Here is a 19,687-nt window from a genome sequence, read left to right on the forward strand (position 1 = left end):
AAGGGCAGATCTAACAAAGTAGCTTGAACATCTGTAGAGAACCCAGACGATCGTAACCAAGCATATCATCTGGTGGGGATAGAGGTACCCATGGCTCTTGCAACCGAGTCTGTAGTGTCCAGTCTTGATTGAATGACCTGCGTTGCTGCAGCCTGGGCATCCGAGAGAATTCCCTGCAAGTCCTGGGACATTCCAGACTGCACAGCCTTAGCCGCGTCCATAAGAGCATAAATGTATCTACCCAGGATGCAGGTTGCGTTCGTTGACTTGAGAGCCATGCTGCATGATGACAACACCTTCTTTGCCGACTGCTCCATTCGTTTGTACTCTGTCAGAAGGCACACCAGGGAAAAAGCCAGGAGCAGACCTCAATGAACATGACGCCTGGACTACAAGACTCTCCGGAGATGGATGTTTAGCAAGAAACCCGGAGTCCCCCCTGGATCTGCTCTATACCTCCGGGCAACAGATCTATTAACTGCCGGCGAAGAAACAGGCTTTCTCCACACATCCAAAATTTGGTCAGTGAGAGCCTCATTAAAAGGCAGCAACGGCTCTGCAACAGCTGAGGCTGGATTTAACACCTCTGTCAAAATATTGGTCTTGACCTTGGCTGAAGAAAGTGGGAGATCCAAGAAACCTGCAGCCTTCCTTACAACTAAATGAAACCAGGCTGCCTCCTCTATAAACTCCTGTGGTGAGGCTAAGTCCCATTCCGGGGAAGTGTCAAGCCCACTGGCAGAGTCTAACCCCTGAAAGTCACCTAGGGGTTCCACAATCTCCCCTTCCTCCAGGAGCTGTTCCGGTACTCTCTTTCCTCCAATAGCCTTAGGGCCTTCCTATCTTCCATCCAACCTCTGAGTCGATAAAGAGTTGACCGACGTCGAAGATAGGTGTGGAGTTGGTGACATAATCCAATCTCCGGAACCATCCGATGCCGGCATTGGATCCATTGGCGCCGTGGATAGCACATCTTTCCCAACTGACGCCGTCCGATATCGAGGCGACTCCATCAACACTCTCGCCGCCATCGGGGCATACATCGAAGGTCCTTCCACCGATGTCTACTGCACCTGCACAGCCGGCACCACCGCCGGACTAGTGTCCCCTGCCGGACAGAATGACATAAATGGCGTTGGTCTGTAAGGAGCTGGAGTGCCCAGAGAAAATGCCAAGGGACCAGTTGGGCCAGCCGGCGCACCACCTCCCGGTTCCATATTCTGAAATATGGCAAACATGACATTAAGGAATGCTGCCAGATCCGATCCCGGTGTAGGGAAGGCAGGATACCCTTGTGGAACCGGCGCCGGATCTTGGACATCCGACTGCCCCGGAGAAAAGCGTGGACTCCGAGGCTCCGACCACTTCGAAGACCGACGGTGCCGTTGAAGTCTGTGGAGTCAGAGGTTGGGGAGTCACCGTCGGGCTGACCTCCCACGACTTATGGATGAATCATGATGACGCTGCTTATGACTCTTCGCCAACTTCCCTGACAAAGATCTATGCCGACTCCTTTCCTTCTCCTTTTCAGCCTTCGCTAAAAATAACTTGGCCTCCCGCTCCATGAGAGCTTTTGGATTCATCTTCTGACACGAACCACACTCCTGTACGTTGTGGTCTGAACTCAGACACCAGAGGCAGTCATTATGCGGGTCAGTGACTGACATACGACCTCTGCATTCTCTGCAAGCATTGAATCCGGACTTCTTCGGAACAGACATTATCAGATAAACACAAAGTATCCCTTCAACAGCGATCGACACAAGAGCTGGTAGAAATAACCGTTATCGAAGGCACGGAAAAAAGGGAACTGACGTTAGCACGCTGGCGAGGACCTCTTTTTGCCACGATGACGTCAGACGGAGTCGCGTGGAGTCTGGCAATTGTGACATCCTCGCCGACGTGCAGAGCTGGAAAGAAAATTTCAGTTGAATGCTGCGCATTGGGGAGAATTCATTAGGTGAGGAATCCACAGGTAGATGTATCCATCAGAAAGGGTGTACTGGTTCAAAGTCCTAAGATCTAAGATGGGTTTGCGGGTGCTAAGAAGTGAATGCAAAACAGTCCCCTGCCGCAGAGCACAGGTTGTGGCCTGTCAGCAACAAAAGCCATTAAATATTTTGTAGATCAACACTTTACAAATGTATTGGTACCTCAGGATGTACCTCCATCGGGGGAGGTCATTGCAGATGCTGGGATTTCATTAACTGGTAATATGTCACTAGATCAGAACTATTTTCTGCCAATCTAAAACAAGTTACTTTGTAGAGAACAATAAGACCGTGCCTGAACTGAGACTGTCTTCTTCACCTGAGTTAGTCTCATCGAGGGACAATAGGTTGATACAAGAGGGAATTAAAAGGAACATGGAGAAAGGTGAGGAGATAAAAAGATCCACAGTTGACGAGGGGGTTGAAAATGGAGAGCTCACTGAGCAAAGTATGGAGATAGAGAGAGATGAAATGGGTGTACCTCCAAAGCACTCTTTTGACTCTGATGTACCTCGTCAGCTTCATCTATGGTGGACATAATATTAATTATGCAGAACCACTGCAAGGGGTTTTTGAGGTGATTGTGTTAAAGTTTAAAATCTAGAAAACACAGCTGCAGGTCATCTCATGATGAATAAGTGCTAGCAGAAGGAGGCAGTTCTATGGGGGGGAATACTGCAACAGTTTATATCTCATAACACTCAATTCTGACAAAAAATGTGGAAAGCCAACCATGTAAAGGCAACACATAACATGTATAAAAAGAATAATTAGGGTTCAGGAGAGGGGACTGTGGGGTGGTAAAAAGAAAAAAGAGAGGGCAAAAGTATTAAGGAAGGAAAACAATCCCCAAAATAGTCCCAAAAAGAAATTTGAAATATTCTCATAAGGAAAAAATAATAAGTAGCTAGGGAGAACAAATCTTTGAGTGAGCATAAAGGGATAGGCAAAAGGAAGGATGTTTTACCACTGAGTGGGAAGAGAGCAGGTAATTGCGGAAAAGAAGCAAAAAAGTGGAGAAAAGGGAGGATTAGTTGAACCAATCTGCCCAGGTTTTAAAAGAGAAGACAGTGTTTGGAAAAGGGAGATGAGTAGGAAAGAAGTGACAGACTAATCAACAGTGAAGGAAGGATGGGTAGGAAACAATTTATGGGTATTCCTAGAGCCCTCACAAAGAGCGAAGAAAGGTAAATGAGTGAGGAAATTAACCCTTTTAGATTGATCACAGTTACTGTTTTCCCTTGGCAAATGTCCAGGCCTGGAAGCATTCACGTCACTAGATACAAGGCAAGTAGGTTTTGTAAAAAGGAATGAAGTAAAAAAAGTACTGTTCTAATTAAGAAATGGTGAAGGATGCATTTGAGAAAGCAGACGAAGAGGTATTAAGAAACAGAATTAAAATGGTGCCAGAAAATGAAAAAAAAAATAGAAGAGCACTCCTCCCATATTTCCCTTCTTAATCCCCTTATCAAACATCACACAGTTCTGGGGAACAATCAAGTAAGACTTGATCAACAAGGTAATATGTATAGAAGACAGGGAGAGAAAACAGCAAAAATGGAACATTAAAAGCTACAATCCCACAGTGCAGGGCTGAAGTAAACAGGAAAGCAAAAGGAGATGTAAATCGATTTACAATGCTATTTTTGCCAGTCTTGAATTACTCAAGGTGGATGAGCGAGGTACACTAGGAAGGAATGTGGTCGCACAGAGTACGGATTATATCGCGAAATATCTTAGAGTTTGCAAAAATGCTAAGATTAGCCGTGTTTAAAAAAAGTCACAGAATCATATTATCATATGTCTACAAGAAAACGTGCTGTACAACAAACCACCTGCCATTGACTGGTTCTTACAGGTTCACAATAAAACAAAGAAGGGGGGCTTCGGATGGCCATCGGGGGCTAATAACACTTCTCTCAACGAAAACAGCAAAAACTATAACATGGTTAATATTTTTAAAAAACAATTTGTCTGTGGATGGTTTGATTTTAATCATATTTACATCCAAGTGGGAAGTTTTGAAGAGTATGGGATAGAACTAAGACTATTTAAGGAGGAACTCAAATAGCTGTGCAAAAATTACTGTAAGGATATGATCTTATTGTTACGTTCCTTTAATCACAAACTGGGCCCGAGAAAGAGTGACCCCTTCTTTAAAGAGATCTTATGGGCTTATCATATTAGATCTGCAAGATTCACAGCAAGAGTGAAACAACAATGCATGAGATAGCAGTGGTGAAATACCTGGGCTGTGAATGTTTAGTATAAATGGTCGTATTAGCCTAGACAGACATGTAAGACAGACCTTCACAGAGGGAATGCAAGTGTGCCCAACTGACTATCTTCTTGCATGTTTGGCTTTTTGATAAAAATTGTAAGCTTCAAAGTAAAGCAGATGGATGGAAGTGACCATTACCCCTTGCATCTGGAAATAACACTAGAGGGGATCAGCAAGGGCAAAAAGGTACTTCCTTTACGAGTAGATTACGAAAAACGTTTAACCACCAGGATCTCAGAAGAACGCCTGAAGGAGTTAGACAACCTACAACAGTCATTAGGCAATGCAGTGGGAAGATGTAGCTGCTAATTTTATAGAATGGTACAGTGATATAATCATCCAGGTATTACAGTGTCTACAGATGAAGATAACCACTATGAGGGATAAGCAGGAAATGGCTTGTGTAGGTCTAACAAAAGAGAATAGGAACTGTTGAACAATAAAAAGTCAGAATAGGGAATGGAAAAATTCCTAAAGGCGAAATACTATCACAAGATGTACCCCTGCCTCTTCAGCACCAAGAGGATTTATTTAAAAAAAAAAAAAAACACTAATAGATAACAGGAAAGGGGTTTATAAGAGATCCTGGAAAAGTATGCAGGAAGCAATAGAAATGAGAAACACAAACTTTTTGGCAGCTGGTGCAACAAGGGGAAAGGAAATGAAAAGGGGATAATGAGGTGTCGTAGAGGAAGAAGAATGGGTAAAGCACTTAAAAGCCATGTATGGTACAGGGTGTGAGGAGGAGGTAAAGTGAGGAATGGTCTAACTTGGATGAAGAAATCAGGACTCAGTTCTCGTTACAGAACATTAAAGATGCCAAAGTGGCACTAAAACTAGCGAGGGCAGCAGGGCCAGATAATTTACCTGCTGTTATAAATAAAATTAATGTAGACTGGTGGGTCAAATTCTTCTACTTTGTGTTCCAGAAAGTATTATCAACCGACCAGTTCCCAGACAGTTGTAAGGGTGCAGACCGATGTATCTATTAAAAAAAAAAAAAAAAAAAAAAAAAAAAGGAGGATAGAGGAAAACCCCAAAATTATATGCTGATTAACCTCTGTAAGTGGGGTGAACATTTATTTTTAAAATAAAAGTACCACCTAAAATAAGAGCACTGGCATCAGTCAGTGCCCTCAAACAAATATAAGTTTACAGAGGTATGTCCTTAAGACCAGTGCTAACCGCATACTCAGCTATGATTTGCCCTCAATTTCACTATGGAGTTGAAGTGTTAAGTTTGAGGGATAAGCAGGATTGGGAGTACAAAGAGGGGAATGCTTAAGGTGACAATGATACAGGCTGTAAGAATGGAAACTGGCTTAAGCTACTGGATCTATTTGGCATGTGCTGAGGTGGTGAGAATCTGGATACGCCTAACAGGTGAAGGAAAAAAGGTTTCAACACTGTAAAAAAAAAAATGAAAAAAAAAAATGTAAGAATGAGATCACACATAGTGAACTGAAATGGGCTAAGGGGGTGGACAAAAATCTGGAAGCAACATGTAGGAGACTGGGATTAGATATAGGTAGACAAAACCTGGAAATTGGAGTATCTGAAAGGGAACTTCAATCGATAATAAAAAACAAGGCCACAGAATACTACATGAGGTACCTAACTGTTAAAGCAGCTACCCAATTCTTGTTGAGTTCATTTCAAAACGAGGAATGGTTCCCACATACAGAGGCAATACCCAACGTCCCACTCACATCTAAGGTATTAATCTGCTTAAACTCGTGGCATACAAACGGTAAAATAAAAATGGCAACGATTGATGCACATGGAAATTGCACTTGTGGATTAAAGGTTAAATTTGACTGCCTGCATTTTTGCTTAGACTGTTGAAAGATGCTGCCAATACAAAAAAAAAAAAACTGTTTTAAATCCATTATTTTTAAAACATGGTATTCAGCAACGTATGCAAACAGCTGCACTTTTATATGCAATACTCCGATGTGACTTGCGTCTTGGGAAGAGTTATGGTTGATATTTTTAACACAGATTTTAAAGTATTTATAGGGGCTGCGTTTTTACGTATATATTGTGCAGTTGGTTTGCTATTCTATGTAAAATGTAGAAGGTTATTTATTATTAACACTGTTTTTACTTCTGTTTAAAGGCTAAGAAATAAACATTTTCTTGACTGATATGATCTTTAAGGCACATGGAAAACCAGGAGCATTTTCTCAGTAAAACTTACTAACACAGTTTAAATGTTTACTGTACAGAAGTATACAACGGTTGACTCTGCAAATGAGATTCTTTTTCTGTTCCATCCTGTTAAAGGAGTCATGAGCCAAATGGTCTGGAAATCTTAAAATATTCCATAAAAAAATAGGGTAAAAGGGGGAAGTTGTGAATTTTAAAAATATAACGAGCTTGACAAACTTTTGAGAACTTCTAAAACCAGGTAGGGTTTGAATATATTTCTTTAAATTGTTATTTATAAAAATACAGCAGATATAAATCACATAAATCAATATTGCCATTTCATTTAGTTTTTCTCAACACGAAGAGAAGTGTTTAAATCAAATAAATTACACTATAAACATGCATAAAATATCTCCAAATTCCAATATTTGTCAGCCGACATCTAGAGAGAGATGGACATAAATATAGATGTGAGCATTAAAAAAAGAATATGTCAACTCAGATTGAAAAACGTATAGAGGCTTAATCATATTTATTGCTCTCCCAACTCTGCCATATTCCCTTAAACCTTTTATTTGCCCTGTCTCTTATGGCTATGAAATTTTAGTGAAAATCAACTTTACATATTTTAGTATGTCACTGGTCTACAGAAGGAGTTGTGTCCATCATCCAATTGGCCAGAATCAAGGATCTGGCAACTAAATTATCAGTAAAGAGCAGCTTCGCAGACCTGGCAGGTTTGTCATTAGGGAAAGATAGAATGCCAAATAGTGGTCCATAAGCATCAATTTTACATCTATCCTGAGCCCCAATTTCAGAATAAATGTTGCTCCGAAAATCAAACATTCGGGGACAGGTAAACATTGAATGGAGCCACTCACCAGCTTCACGCCCACTTCTGAAACATGGAGTCGAAGCTCCTCCATACATTTTTTTTAATCTTTCTCGGAGTAGAACACAACCACCATTTACTGTAGAATGCCATTCTTCTGTAATTTTCCACACAATTTGCTTTAGTGCCATGCTGAATGTAATGTTTCCATTGGGTGGCTTTTTTACATCCAGTAGTAATGAGGATTCTACAAATATGGTCTGATACCAGAGTAGTGCCCAAATTCAGGCGGAGTATTCTATACTAGTTTCTGACCCCTATCAGGGACGATATAAAAAATGCACAGCTAATTTTCTTGGCTAATGTATTCATATCCATCATATAGCCGGAACAGAAATGCTCGATTTGAGGACAACTAAAAAGAAATGTACCACTAATAGAGGGGTTGTTGCTTCTTAATGTCTGCCATGGAATAAATATTTTATTGTGAAAAAAATGAGTCTTTGAAAACCAAGATTTTTCCATTGGTTATTTATCGTTTTGCTGAGCCGTAAGCCAAGCTCAGTCAGCACAGAAGGAAAGGTTCATATGAACATGTCAACAAGGGAGCTTATATTCTGCCAAAATCAAGTTGAAACGATCAACTAAAATACAAGGGTCTTACACTGCATCCTTTTGGGTAATCTAGGAATCTTTAGAAAAGAAAATAGATCTATGGCTCAAGCATTAAGCATGATCTTTGAATAGAAATTATCACCCGAGATATCTCTCAATGCTCACATAAGCCAATCCATAAAGGCTGCTTGACAATGTGTTTTTACTCGTAGGAGTGCCAGTCCACCCTCTTCTAAGCCTAAATGAATGGCTTGCAATTTAATCAGTGGTTTCTTCTTTTACAAGATGAAGTTGCAAATTGCTGTTTATATAGCATCGAAGAAGAACTGAGGGATATTAATCATTACATTAGTAAATACAAACAAAAGCAAAGGTAACATCTGTTTTAGATAAAGAGACACAACCTATAATGCGAGAGGAATATTCTCCCCACAGTTTAAATAAACCACAAACATCAAAATTGGAAAGGATAGAAACGTAGTTAGTTCAGTGCATAAAGATCTGCAAATTTTGAAGTAACCAGAATACCTAAATAGCGGATGGGATACTCTGAATTACAGCTATCACGCATGCTAGCGGGAAGAATATCAGGAAGACAGATGATAATAAGGCTTCAGATTTTGACAGACTAATCTTATAACCTCCCATTGCTGTGAATGGGTTAATTTTAGAGATAGCATATGAAATATTAGATTCTTCTGTAGCTATGTAGAGAGCCATGTCGCAGGTAGGGTTTGATTATAGAGATGTAGTTTCAGGAAAGCTTGTGATCATTAGGTATAAAATGTAAGGACTTCTGGGGGAAAACAATGACAGGAAAGAGGACGGATTGTGTAGTGACACTTCATTAACTTGATTCTTTCTGCTTTGTGTTGTCTTTATTAAATGAGGACAAAGTGTGATAATGTACATAGAAATTTATGGTCAAATAATTAAATGTATATTGTGGCTTAAGACAACGGGATGCCTGTGCAGGTATAAAAGGACCAGAGCAATGCCAGCTTCTCATGATGACCACTGAGTGTTCAATGATCCTCCCAATTCGGATTCAATCCATGGAAACTGACCTCAAAATGATATCCAGAAAATCAGGGTTGTCTCTAGTTGTCATGGGCCAACATTAGACCTGCCTGTTTTAAACACAAGAATTGCAGGAGCTTTTGTTATCTCCAGCTGCAAGCTACATTGTATGTAAGGGTGTATTGATTGTATTCCTATAGTTTCTAAATTAAAACTATTTGCTTTGCTTTTATATCTCTAATAAAAGCAATTCACTTGGTAAATGAAAAACCGAAAAAGCACTGACCAGGGCATGTGTTTAGACAAGGCTGCACAGCACGAAAGCACATCTGCCCCCAAACCACAGACTAGCATCCTTGCAAACACCGTGGAGGGTAATTGCCCTTAATTACGAGACTAGTTTCCCATACCCAATACATTTTGAGAGCACAATTCATGCGCACTACCTCTGTACCGAACACCTCATATGACATACAGACCATCCTACAGCCTTACAAGGTAGACAACTTTGGAATCTATATGAAATAATTCTGTGTTCTCACACTTCCTGTTTAAGATTGTTGAGCAAGACAGATTTTTTGAAAAGCAAAAATGTACCTGCTTTCTTAAGTCAGCAGGCTTAACCTGATCAGGGACGGAAACAAATATTTACGCAACTGAAATGAAAAGCAACATATCTTCCTCTGCAATCGATGTCAGTGACTTGACAAATGATATATGAGAAATCAAGAGCATTATCAATTTTGCACAGATGAACAAGTAAAGTGCAATGGTATGGGTACATCAACAGCCTACAAACTACAGTTGATTTGAAAAAAATTATTTTATCTGGCATGAAACTGAAAAGTAAGCTGAAAAAATAGACTTAATTGTATAGCTAGCTTACACTGATGTGAAATTAAAGTAGCAAATACTTCGAACTGGATACACAAATTGACTATATTTGTGATATTTTTTAATATAAACATAAAACAATTCTCCACCATTATCAGCACTACAAACCGATTATTGCTTATTAAAAGTTTGAAGTATAGAAGGCTTAGGGAAGGCCATTTGTACATAGACTTTGTTGACCTCGAAGCAGCCTTTGACTCGGTCCCCCGGGAGCACCTATGGGCAACACCAAAAACTTTAGAGGCATCCCGATGCCCTGCTTGGCTAATTAGTTAAACCTCATCAAGATATCTACACCTAAGTGTGATGGGGTCCCCAGGGACAACTAACAGACCGGTTCCCAATCCACCGAAGGGTGAGGCAAGGTTATGTGTTGGCCCCAAACCATTTTTCCTTATTTGTTAACAACATTAGTGAGGCCCTCCGAAAAAGAAATATAGATGCCCCCAAACTAGAAGGCAAGTATCCCTCCGTTACTATTAGCTGATGACAACCTCCTAGTCTCCCAGACCCCTATGGATTACAGCAACTTTTGGATAATTGTAATTCCTTTTGTGGGACTAGGGGTCTGGAAAATTATGCTTTAGAAACCAAATTGATGGTAGTCAGATCTCCTAGATCATTTAAAAACATTCTAACCTTGGTCATCGAGAAATTGGTGCTTGGCTTTAGATTTGAATATTTGGCCATTAAGCTAGACAGTAGGGCCTCGTGGTCCCCCCCACATTCAGAAGAGAAGGACGGTGCTTTAATTCGAGATATCAGTAATCTATAAGAAACATCAAGGGACAACCTCAAGAGCCCTGCTCCCGGCCATGGAGGTATACAAACTGAAAGTCCAATCAGCTGCCCTACATGGCACCGAACTTTGGGGTAACGTGGACACAGATTCTCTCTAAAATGACCCTCTTAATACTGATGTTTCTTGATGTGGCACTCAAACGGGTGGGAGATACTGCCAGGCTAATGGCCTTAATGTACTGGGTAAGGATTATGACCATAGAGGATATTAAGCCTTACCGCAATGGGGTTAAGGAACTATTGTCTACTGAAACAAGCCTTACTTTCTTGTGGTTTAGACATGTCCAATACTGGTAGAAAAACTGGGCCTTGGATCTTTTTGGTTGGACTAAACATCGATGAGCCAGGTGTCAAGAACTAAGTAAAAGCCTGCTATTGGGTTTATATCCAAGTAAATCTTTTTCATACCTCCACCTTAAGGAGACCCTCAAACCAATTTATCCTCCTTAAAGATACTCCCTCATATGAGGCTCTTAAATATTCCCCAACAGCAGTTGGTAAAACCTTTATATCTGAAAATTCATTATGGTACACTTGAGATAGGGTCCTTTACATCTACGTGACATTTTGGCAAGAGCACTGACTAATGATCTATGCGCAGTGTGCTCCTTGGCAGCAAGAGAAAATATAAGTCAGGTTTTGTTCTTCTATCCCGCATACAAATGGATATGGCCACTTTGTAATCACTTAGCTATTACGAGGTACACTGAGGTCCTAAAAAGGGTAATACATCTATCTAAACAGTGGCCACCCTAAGTAAATATTTACTTGCAGTAGGACTGATAAGGAAAGAAAAAGGCCAAAAATGTTAAGCCTGGTGGAGTAGGCTGGTTGATAAAAGTACGCTAGGCTCTACCAATTATATCCGTTCTCTGATCGATTGACCAATCACAAAAAGAACTAATACTACAGTTAGTTATAAAACATGAACCCGGGGCTGATGCATTTTTTTTTTTTTGCAATATAGGAGTCCTGTGACCAGTCCCTTACAATATTTGTTTTATAACCACTCAAGAAAACGTCTATCTAATGGCAGGCTGTTTTCTAGCGCTTATGGATGCTTAGGTGTTACCAGTTTCTCCAATTCATGGTGATAACTGTACACAAGTGTCCAACAGTAACGGAGGTTATCTGACCAGCTCATAGAAGTTTAAATGGGCTGGCTTGTTCCACCTCTTACATTTTCACTCCAACCAGTGTGACTAAATCTTTCTCCCAGTGCATTATGAGCCTATATGTTAGCCTTGGGTAAACTGAACATTTTGTATCCTCCTTACTGAGCTACAGCCTTCCAAATGAAAGGAACATTTTGACAAACCTTGCCTGAGTGTGTGCCAAAAGAATGTCTTCAAAACCTTCTAAAGAGGATCAAAACATCAGTTACTTCTGTATCACACTCACCTGTGATAAGTCTATATAGAGCCTTGGAAATGGCCTTATAAAAAAAATAGTGCAACGTTTTGATATGTTGGTTCTCACTTGTAATTACGTTCTGTGTAAAGCTATTTGACCCACGCCCCCCAATTTAAGTCTTGTCTGCATGCTAGAAAACTGCAATATATATGAATGAATGACTAGGGCAAATGTTGGCACTAAACTGATTGAGGTCACTCTGGTCTACACAAGTCTTACCAGAAGCTGAAGCCGACAATTTGAATGGGTAGCCACATAAAAATTCTAAGGGGAATACTGATAATCTAGTATGAGGTATTTGATCAGGCTTTCCAGTCTCCTGAGCCTCTTGTAAATGTGAGAACTGCCAATAGAATCTGCACACTTCTACACGTCCGTCCTGTAAACTGTATGCATGTCTAAATTTGCTACCCCACACCATGTGCTGTAATTTTGAAATCTTTTGCCAGGAGTTGATATTTAAGCATCCCATAAACTCTAAACTAAGATCACTAAACCTCTGTCTAAAACTGTGTTGTTGGTAGCCTTTTGTGAACCGAACGGAAGGTACTGTTGTTGGAGGCTGGCCTGGTTTGTAGTGGGTACCCTAGGTACTTACACCTTATATATTTACCCATGGTTCTAATAATGTAGTGTATGTACATATATGTGTGTGTATTCATGTGTGTGTGTGTGTGTGTGTGTGTGTGTGTGTGTGTGTGTGTGTGTGTGTGTTTGTGTGTGTATATATATATATATATATATATATATATATGTTGTTTCTGTGCTTGGCATGTTCGTGGGTCATTGCATGGTTCCTGGGTGGGTTGTTATGCTAGATATCTATGAATCCCTGCTCTCATCTTATCACACTTATCGACCCATCATATGTAATGTCTCTATCAAACTATCCTCCATTCCCACTCTGACTCATCCCAAATCCTTTCTACTACTTTCATCTCCTAAATAACTCTGCCTAAGCTCTTCCCTCTGCTTCCACATCTAACTCACCAAACCTCACTCTACTACCATGACCTCCCACACAACCCTACTAAATTCTCCCTCATTTATCTCACCCTGCTACTATGCTCTCCCTAAACCTTCCACAGACTCTTCCCTCCTCCATCCCCCTTTACTCATCCCAAGCCTTTGGGTTGAGTAAATGAGGGATATACTCCCACTTAACACTTCTGGATTTCTTTCCTGCTCCACCCCTCCATTACGCCAGCCAATCTAACTAACAAACTCTGATATCCGCGGCTCAAATTAACTCATAATAATACTAAAACTGTACTCATATTTCCCGATACTAATCCATCAGTAATTCTTGTTGGGTTCCAAAGTAGGTTTTATCTGATTTTAAGGTATCTGAAATGTAAATCTTTCACCTGCACTTATTGGAATACGGGTGTAGAATGGATACGAAAATCTATAACTGTTTTTATGCACATTGCACTTTTTGTTTGGACTCAGAGCTCAATCATAGCATCCAGAAGTTGGATTATTTTATAAATGAAATGTTTCATTTTGTGTATGTTTTATAGAATTTTCTTTTCTGAAATAAACATTCATATTACTATACTAAAATTCCCTGTTGGTACCTAGTGTTTTTTTAAAATGCAGGCTGCATACTATAATTGATTGAGTGGCTTATTTGGGAGGCTCTACGGTCACTGCGTGCATCAGATGCTACAGAATGTGTATTAGATGGATGCATTGTAATCAATATAACTAACATAACCATACTTCGGGATTTCTGCACAATCCGAAAGAACAGAAAACCACACTTAATGACAAAAATACTTTAGGGCCGTTGCTCGAACTGAAGGGAAATGTATGTGTGTATGTACCAAAGAAAGACATTTCAAGCCATTTCTGCAGTGCACAAATTAACCACTGTATGGCAAAATTCAAATGAAACCGAGCAGCAGACTTCTGATTCTGCATAGGGACCTCGGGAAAGCCACTGACCTTCAAGGAGCACATTCAATGAGAATTAATGTATTTGTGATGGCACATGAGGTCCATTAAAAAACAATACCAAAAGCATATCATTTTTAAAAAAAATGAACAAATATCCCAATGCTTCAACAATAGGAAGCGGTTTGTGAGGTGGAGTTCTGGTTGTAATATTGTGCTAAGTGAGTGACTGAAAAAAATCGCCTTCACCACTCACCCTCACTGGAGGGGGGCATCACTCAAGCTGATCAAGTGCCCACATACTCAACCAATCTAGTCAGGAGAATCACACTACTGGTCCTGCTCGTCTTCAGTGTAAACAATGTCCTAGAGTCACAGTGGCATCTAGGCATTATGTCATACTAACCAAGACATACTTTGAGTTATAGGACTACTCTCTATCATAATGCTCCTCGAATGAAGTGTGTGCAGGGTTATCAATCCAGTTGGTTCCAGATCTCAATAGCTCCCACCGCGCTCCGTAAAACCTCATTCCCACTTACGATGCTCCATTTCTGTACTCTTGCCTCCTGCAGCTCCGGGTAATGACATTTGCTGATGCTACAAGATTTGCTATAGCCATCTTGTCAAAGTAAAAAACGTGAAATATTTAAAATACAACTTAAAAGAAAAACAGTACAAAAAACGACAACGCAAAACCTTTTTACTTTACATTTGATTACAGAGTTTGATGCAGTCCAAATAATTGTTGCGTTGAGTCTTTCAGTGGCTCAGAATGTCCTTGAATTAAATTAACCAACGCTGCTGGTGAATGAATCAGAATGCATCAGAATCAAACCAACTCCGTTACGACAGTTTCACCTCCTCTCTTGAGGCAAGGGCGACTTGTGCCGGGGTTGCAATTTTGGACGATGTATGCTTATTCATCAGCAATCAAGGAAGGGTGTAGGCATGGAGGGACAAATCATTATGCATCACACGGAGAAACAAGCAATGGCAAAGCAAATAGGTCTAGCCTATACAAGAGATATTGGCTTTGGCAATGTGTTTATGGTGTATATCAGTGTGGCTGCTGTTCAGCATGGCTAAAAGTTAGTGGGGGAGTAGAGTGTTGTAGAGCTGAGTAGAGGGGATTAGAGCTCAGTGGCAGTGAGTGTCCTAGGGTGGGGTGGAATAGTGTGGAGTGAGTTGGAGTGAATTGAGGTAGTGGTGTGGATTGGAGTGGGGTAGACTGAAATGGGATGAGGTGGATGGGATTGGGTGGATTAGATTGGAGTGTGTGGTTTTGGTTCAACTGATAGGGCTGGGTTGAGATGATAGGGCTGGGATGGAGTGGTTTGGGCAGGACTGGATCGGGATGGGGTGGGGATTGGGGTGGGGTGGATTAGATTGGACTGAAGTGGCGTGGATTGGATTCCTTGGATTGGAGTGGACTAGAGTGGGGTGGATATGATTGAAGTGGGGTCGCTTGGATTGGAGAGGGTTGGGCTAGGTTGGCGTGGACTGGATTGGTTTGGGATGGGGTAGACTGGATTGGGGTGGGCTGCATGGATTGTAGTGGAGGAACTGAACAGGGGTCTGGTGGATATGACTGGGACAGATTGGGTGGATTAGAGAGGAGTGCTGTAATGGGGTGAGTGGGGTGGACTGGAGTGGGTGGACTGATTTGAGGTATGCCAGGCTGCAATGGGATGGATTGAAGTGGGGTGGATTGGACTGGGTTGGGGTGTGTTGGATTGGATTGGCGTGGATTGGAGTGCAGTGGCGTAGATGGTTAAGATTGGAGTGGGGTGTGCTGGGGTGGACTGTAGTGGGTTGGAGTGGACTGCAGTAGGGTAGGCTGGATGGACTGGAGTGGAGTGCGGTGGACTGGGGTGGATGGACTCAGACAGACTGGGTGGGCTGGAGTATAGTGTGGAGAACTGGACAGAGTGGGTGGTTTGGAGTAGGGTGGGCAGAGTGGGTGGTTTGGAGTAGGGTGTGCTGGGTGGGGTGGACTGAACTGGGGTGGTGTGGACTGGACTGGGATAGAGTGGGTGGATTAGAGTAGACTGGTGGGCTGGGTGGACTGGAGTGGGTGGATTGAAATGGGGTGGAGTGGATTGGGGTGTGGTGAGCTGCAGTGGGATGCATTAGACAGGAGTGGAGGTGGGGTGGATTGGATTGGGGTGTATTGAGGATTGGGGTGGGGTGGACGAACTGGATTGGAGCGTGGTGGACTGAACTGGGGTGGATTGGATGGGATTGAGGTGGATTGGATAGGGTAGAGTGGGGTGGATTAGACTGTGGTGGACTGAAATGGGGTGGGGTGAACTGGATGTGGTGTGGTGGACTGGAGTGGGGTGGATTGATTTGGGGTGTGGCAGGCTGCAATGGGATGGGTTGGATTGAAGTGGGGTGGATTGGACTGGAGTGGGGTGTGTTGGATTGGACTGGAGTGGGGTGTGTTGGATTGGACTGGAGTGGGGTGTGTTGGATTGGACTGGGGTGGGGTGTGTTGGACTGGACTGGGGTGGATTGGATTGCGGTGGCGTGGGGTGGATTGGATTGCGGTGGCGTGGATGAGTAAGATTGGGGTGTGGTGTGGTGGACTGTAATGGGTTGGATTTGGAGGAGGTGGACTTTAGTAGGGTAGGCTGGATGGACTCGATTGGAGTGCGGTGGACTGGACTCTGACAGACTAGGTGGGGCTGGAGTACAGTGTGGTGGACTGGACAGAGTGGGTAGTTTGGAGTATGGTGGGCTGGGTGGGGCGGACTGAACTGGGATGGGGTGGTGTGGATTGGATTGGGATAGAGTGGGTGGATTGGGGTGAACTGGAGTGGGTGGATGGGGTGAACTGGAGTGGGTGGATTGGGGTGTGGTGAGCTGCAGTGGGATGGATTAGATTGGAGTGGGTTGAAATGGATTTGGGTCGATTAGATTTGGGTGAGGTGTATTGAGGATTGCATGGGCTGGATGAATTGGATTGGAGTGTGGTGTACTGACCTGGGACGGGGTGGAGTGGATTGGATTGGAGTAGAGTGGTTTGGATTAGAGTGCGGTGGATAGAAATGAGGTGGGGTGAACTGGAGGGGGTGGATTGTAGTGGGGTCGATTGGAGTAGATTGACTCTGTGGATTGCATAAATGTGGGTGGATTGGAGTGGGGCGGACTGGAGTGAGGAGGATTGGATTAGTGTGGGGTGGACTGATTTAAGGGTGGCTTAAGGTGGTTTGGAGTGGGGAGAATTGGACAGGAGTAGGGTGGGTTAACATGGACTGGATTTACCCGGAATGGGTGGTTTAAAGTGAATTGTATTTGAGTGGGGTGGCCTGGGTGGTGTGGGTGGACTGGACTGAGGTGGATTGGGTATAGGTGGAATTGACTGGAGTGGGGTTGATCAGATTGGGGTGGAGTGGAATGGATTGGAGTTGGGTGGATTGTAGTGTGGTAGACTGGATTGTAGTGGGGTCAACTGTGGTGGATTGGAGTGAATTTGCATGAAGTAGGGTGGACTGGATTAGAATGGTGTGAATAGGGACGGAGTAGAGTGGACTGGATTGGGGTGAGGTGGATTGGAGTGGGGCTTTTTTGGATCAGAGAAGTTTGTTAAGGATTGGAGTGGGGCAGACAAATGGATTGGAATGGGGCAGGTTGTTTTGGATTAAAGTGGGGAAGATTGTTTTGGTTTGGTTTGAGTGGGTCAGATTGTTTTGGATTGGGACAGATTAAATTGAGGAAGATTGTTTTGTACCGGAGTGGGACAGATTGCTTTGGAGTGGGGCGAATTGGAGTGGGACAGATTAGATTGGGGTGGGAGGATTGGATTGGGGTGGGAGGATTGGAGTGGGGTGGGAGGATTGGAGTGGGGTGGGAGGATTGGAGTGGAGTGGATTGGAGTGTACTGAAAAATTATGTGTTAAAGCATAATTTCAGAAATCACACGATGAAGAAACAATGTCTCTTTGCAATATTTCGAAAAAGACAATTGTCATCTTTTGAGAAGAGCACCCAAGAGGAAAAACAAGAGAAAGCAAACATGAGTGAAAAGTGAGAAGTGAGAAAAGACTACTTGGCAAAATAAAAAAGTTAGCTATAAAAAATAAAAAACGTTGTGCGATTTTGGTTGTCCTGCCGGGCATGTTTTTCCCAAGTCACAAGCCTTTTGTTTACAGGGCACTAGAAGTTAAAAAGCACAGAATAGTACCTCAGTCACGTCATGAGAAGAGGACTGCCACTGATTAAGTTGAATCAATCAGTGCTTGCTTCCTGCTCCACAAAAAGGAACATAAATGATGCTTGCTCTGCAGTGATAAATTATGAGGCTGTAAAGAAGAGTGCCACACAAGCCAGCAAATAAGTGACCGGCGGGCTTGAATCCCTTTACTGTACACAACAGAGTTACGCAAGCGAGACGCATGCGCTAGTGCATGCAGGCTCAACTCTACAAAAGGAGCATTGCCGGCAGATGACGATGCTACAGGCAAGGTCAGAAGGGTAGCTTATAAAAAAGTCGGGTATGGTGACAGTCAACAAAAAAGAAACTTTATACTTTTATGCCATGGCAGTTAAACTAAATGTGGCCCAATAACACTTATTATTTAGCACACACATACTAATAAACGCACCTTCATACATTTATTACAAAGGTCAAAGTCGAAATTGACAGTAAAGAAAAATTGGTTTAAGAAAAACTTTCACTGCCTCACAGATTGCAAATAACAATGACTTTAGGCTGGGAAACTATACTATAAATAGCTGCAAGTTCTCTTCAAAGTGATTTTTACTTTACTGCACACATGTAACTTTGAGTCCTACTTTTGGTTGAATATCTTTTGTTAATACAAATATACATGAAAAATGGCATGGCATAAACCGTATATGCTGATGCGCAATTATCACCATTGTTGAGGGGGGAGGGAGCGCATAGTGACTCACTTGAAGCTTCGCCTCTCATGAGTCTTGGCTCCTTACAATACTCACTAGTAATAAGTAGCATTTTACACTCTGGTTAGCTGCATATTATTATTATATATATTTGTGAGAGAGAGAGAGCTAAAGAGATAGAGAGCTAGAGAGAAAAGGAGAGAGCTAAGAGATGGCGCTAGAGAGATGGCGATAGATGAAGAGAGCTGGAGAGAGATCAATAGATATAGTGTGGGGGAGAGATAGACAGGTCAATTATTCATGTGGGAAACAATAATAATTTGACTGAAGATAAATCAACCCTGAAAAATACTTGTGCATCTCCAGATAAACTTAAAGGTAGGTCAGCAAAGTGGTTAAAGCTAGGTATTAGAGATTGTCTTGGGAATCGAATCAGGAAAGAAAATACTCTAGCTTCAAACATGTGTATAAAACGCCTGTATGTTGACTCCACTACTCATACTCCTAGTCTATATGTTGTCTCCTATCCAGTAAGTGCAGCGGGCCAGAAGCTGCTTGTGAAAGCAGTTAGGCATCCACGTCTACACAGCTGCGCAATTTATGTACAGGCATGTTCCCTTCCTCAGAGGAGCAGTAAATTGTCCCCGAGCCCACTTTTTTGCAGTGAAGACTGAGTTCAGTGGTTTTTACCACTGGCAAAGGGGTGGTGTTTAGCAGAGATCCAGAGCAACGGAGTTACCTAATCAGCTTTGGCTAGATTTCATTGCAAAAGAGGATGTGGAGGAAGGAGTAAACACTGGTAAGCCAAAGATGTACTAACATGCAGCCTCTGAAGTAGGGAGAGGTATGAATGAGACTCCACTGTCCACACTCCAGGATTTCTAATTTTCTTGTGCGGATTTGCGATCTTTTAGAAGTTCT

At 42.2% G+C, this 19,687-nt stretch overlaps 1 protein-coding gene and 1 non-coding gene across 8 annotated transcripts in view; one reads left to right on the top strand and one right to left on the bottom strand.

Moving 5' to 3' along the window:
- Positions 1 to 19,687, bottom strand: part of DLG1 (discs large MAGUK scaffold protein 1) — a 953,275-nt gene that overhangs the window by 653,441 nt on the left and 280,147 nt on the right. The window lies entirely within an intron of this gene.
- On the top strand, positions 11,640 to 11,769 carry LOC138266769 (small Cajal body-specific RNA 24). The gene has a single exon (XR_011199694.1). It is a non-coding gene; the product is annotated as a small Cajal body-specific RNA 24 (non-coding RNA).

This window comes from Pleurodeles waltl, chromosome 11, assembly GCF_031143425.1.
Source record: "Pleurodeles waltl isolate 20211129_DDA chromosome 11, aPleWal1.hap1.20221129, whole genome shotgun sequence".
Classification (NCBI taxonomy): Eukaryota; Metazoa; Chordata; class Amphibia; order Caudata; family Salamandridae; genus Pleurodeles; species Pleurodeles waltl.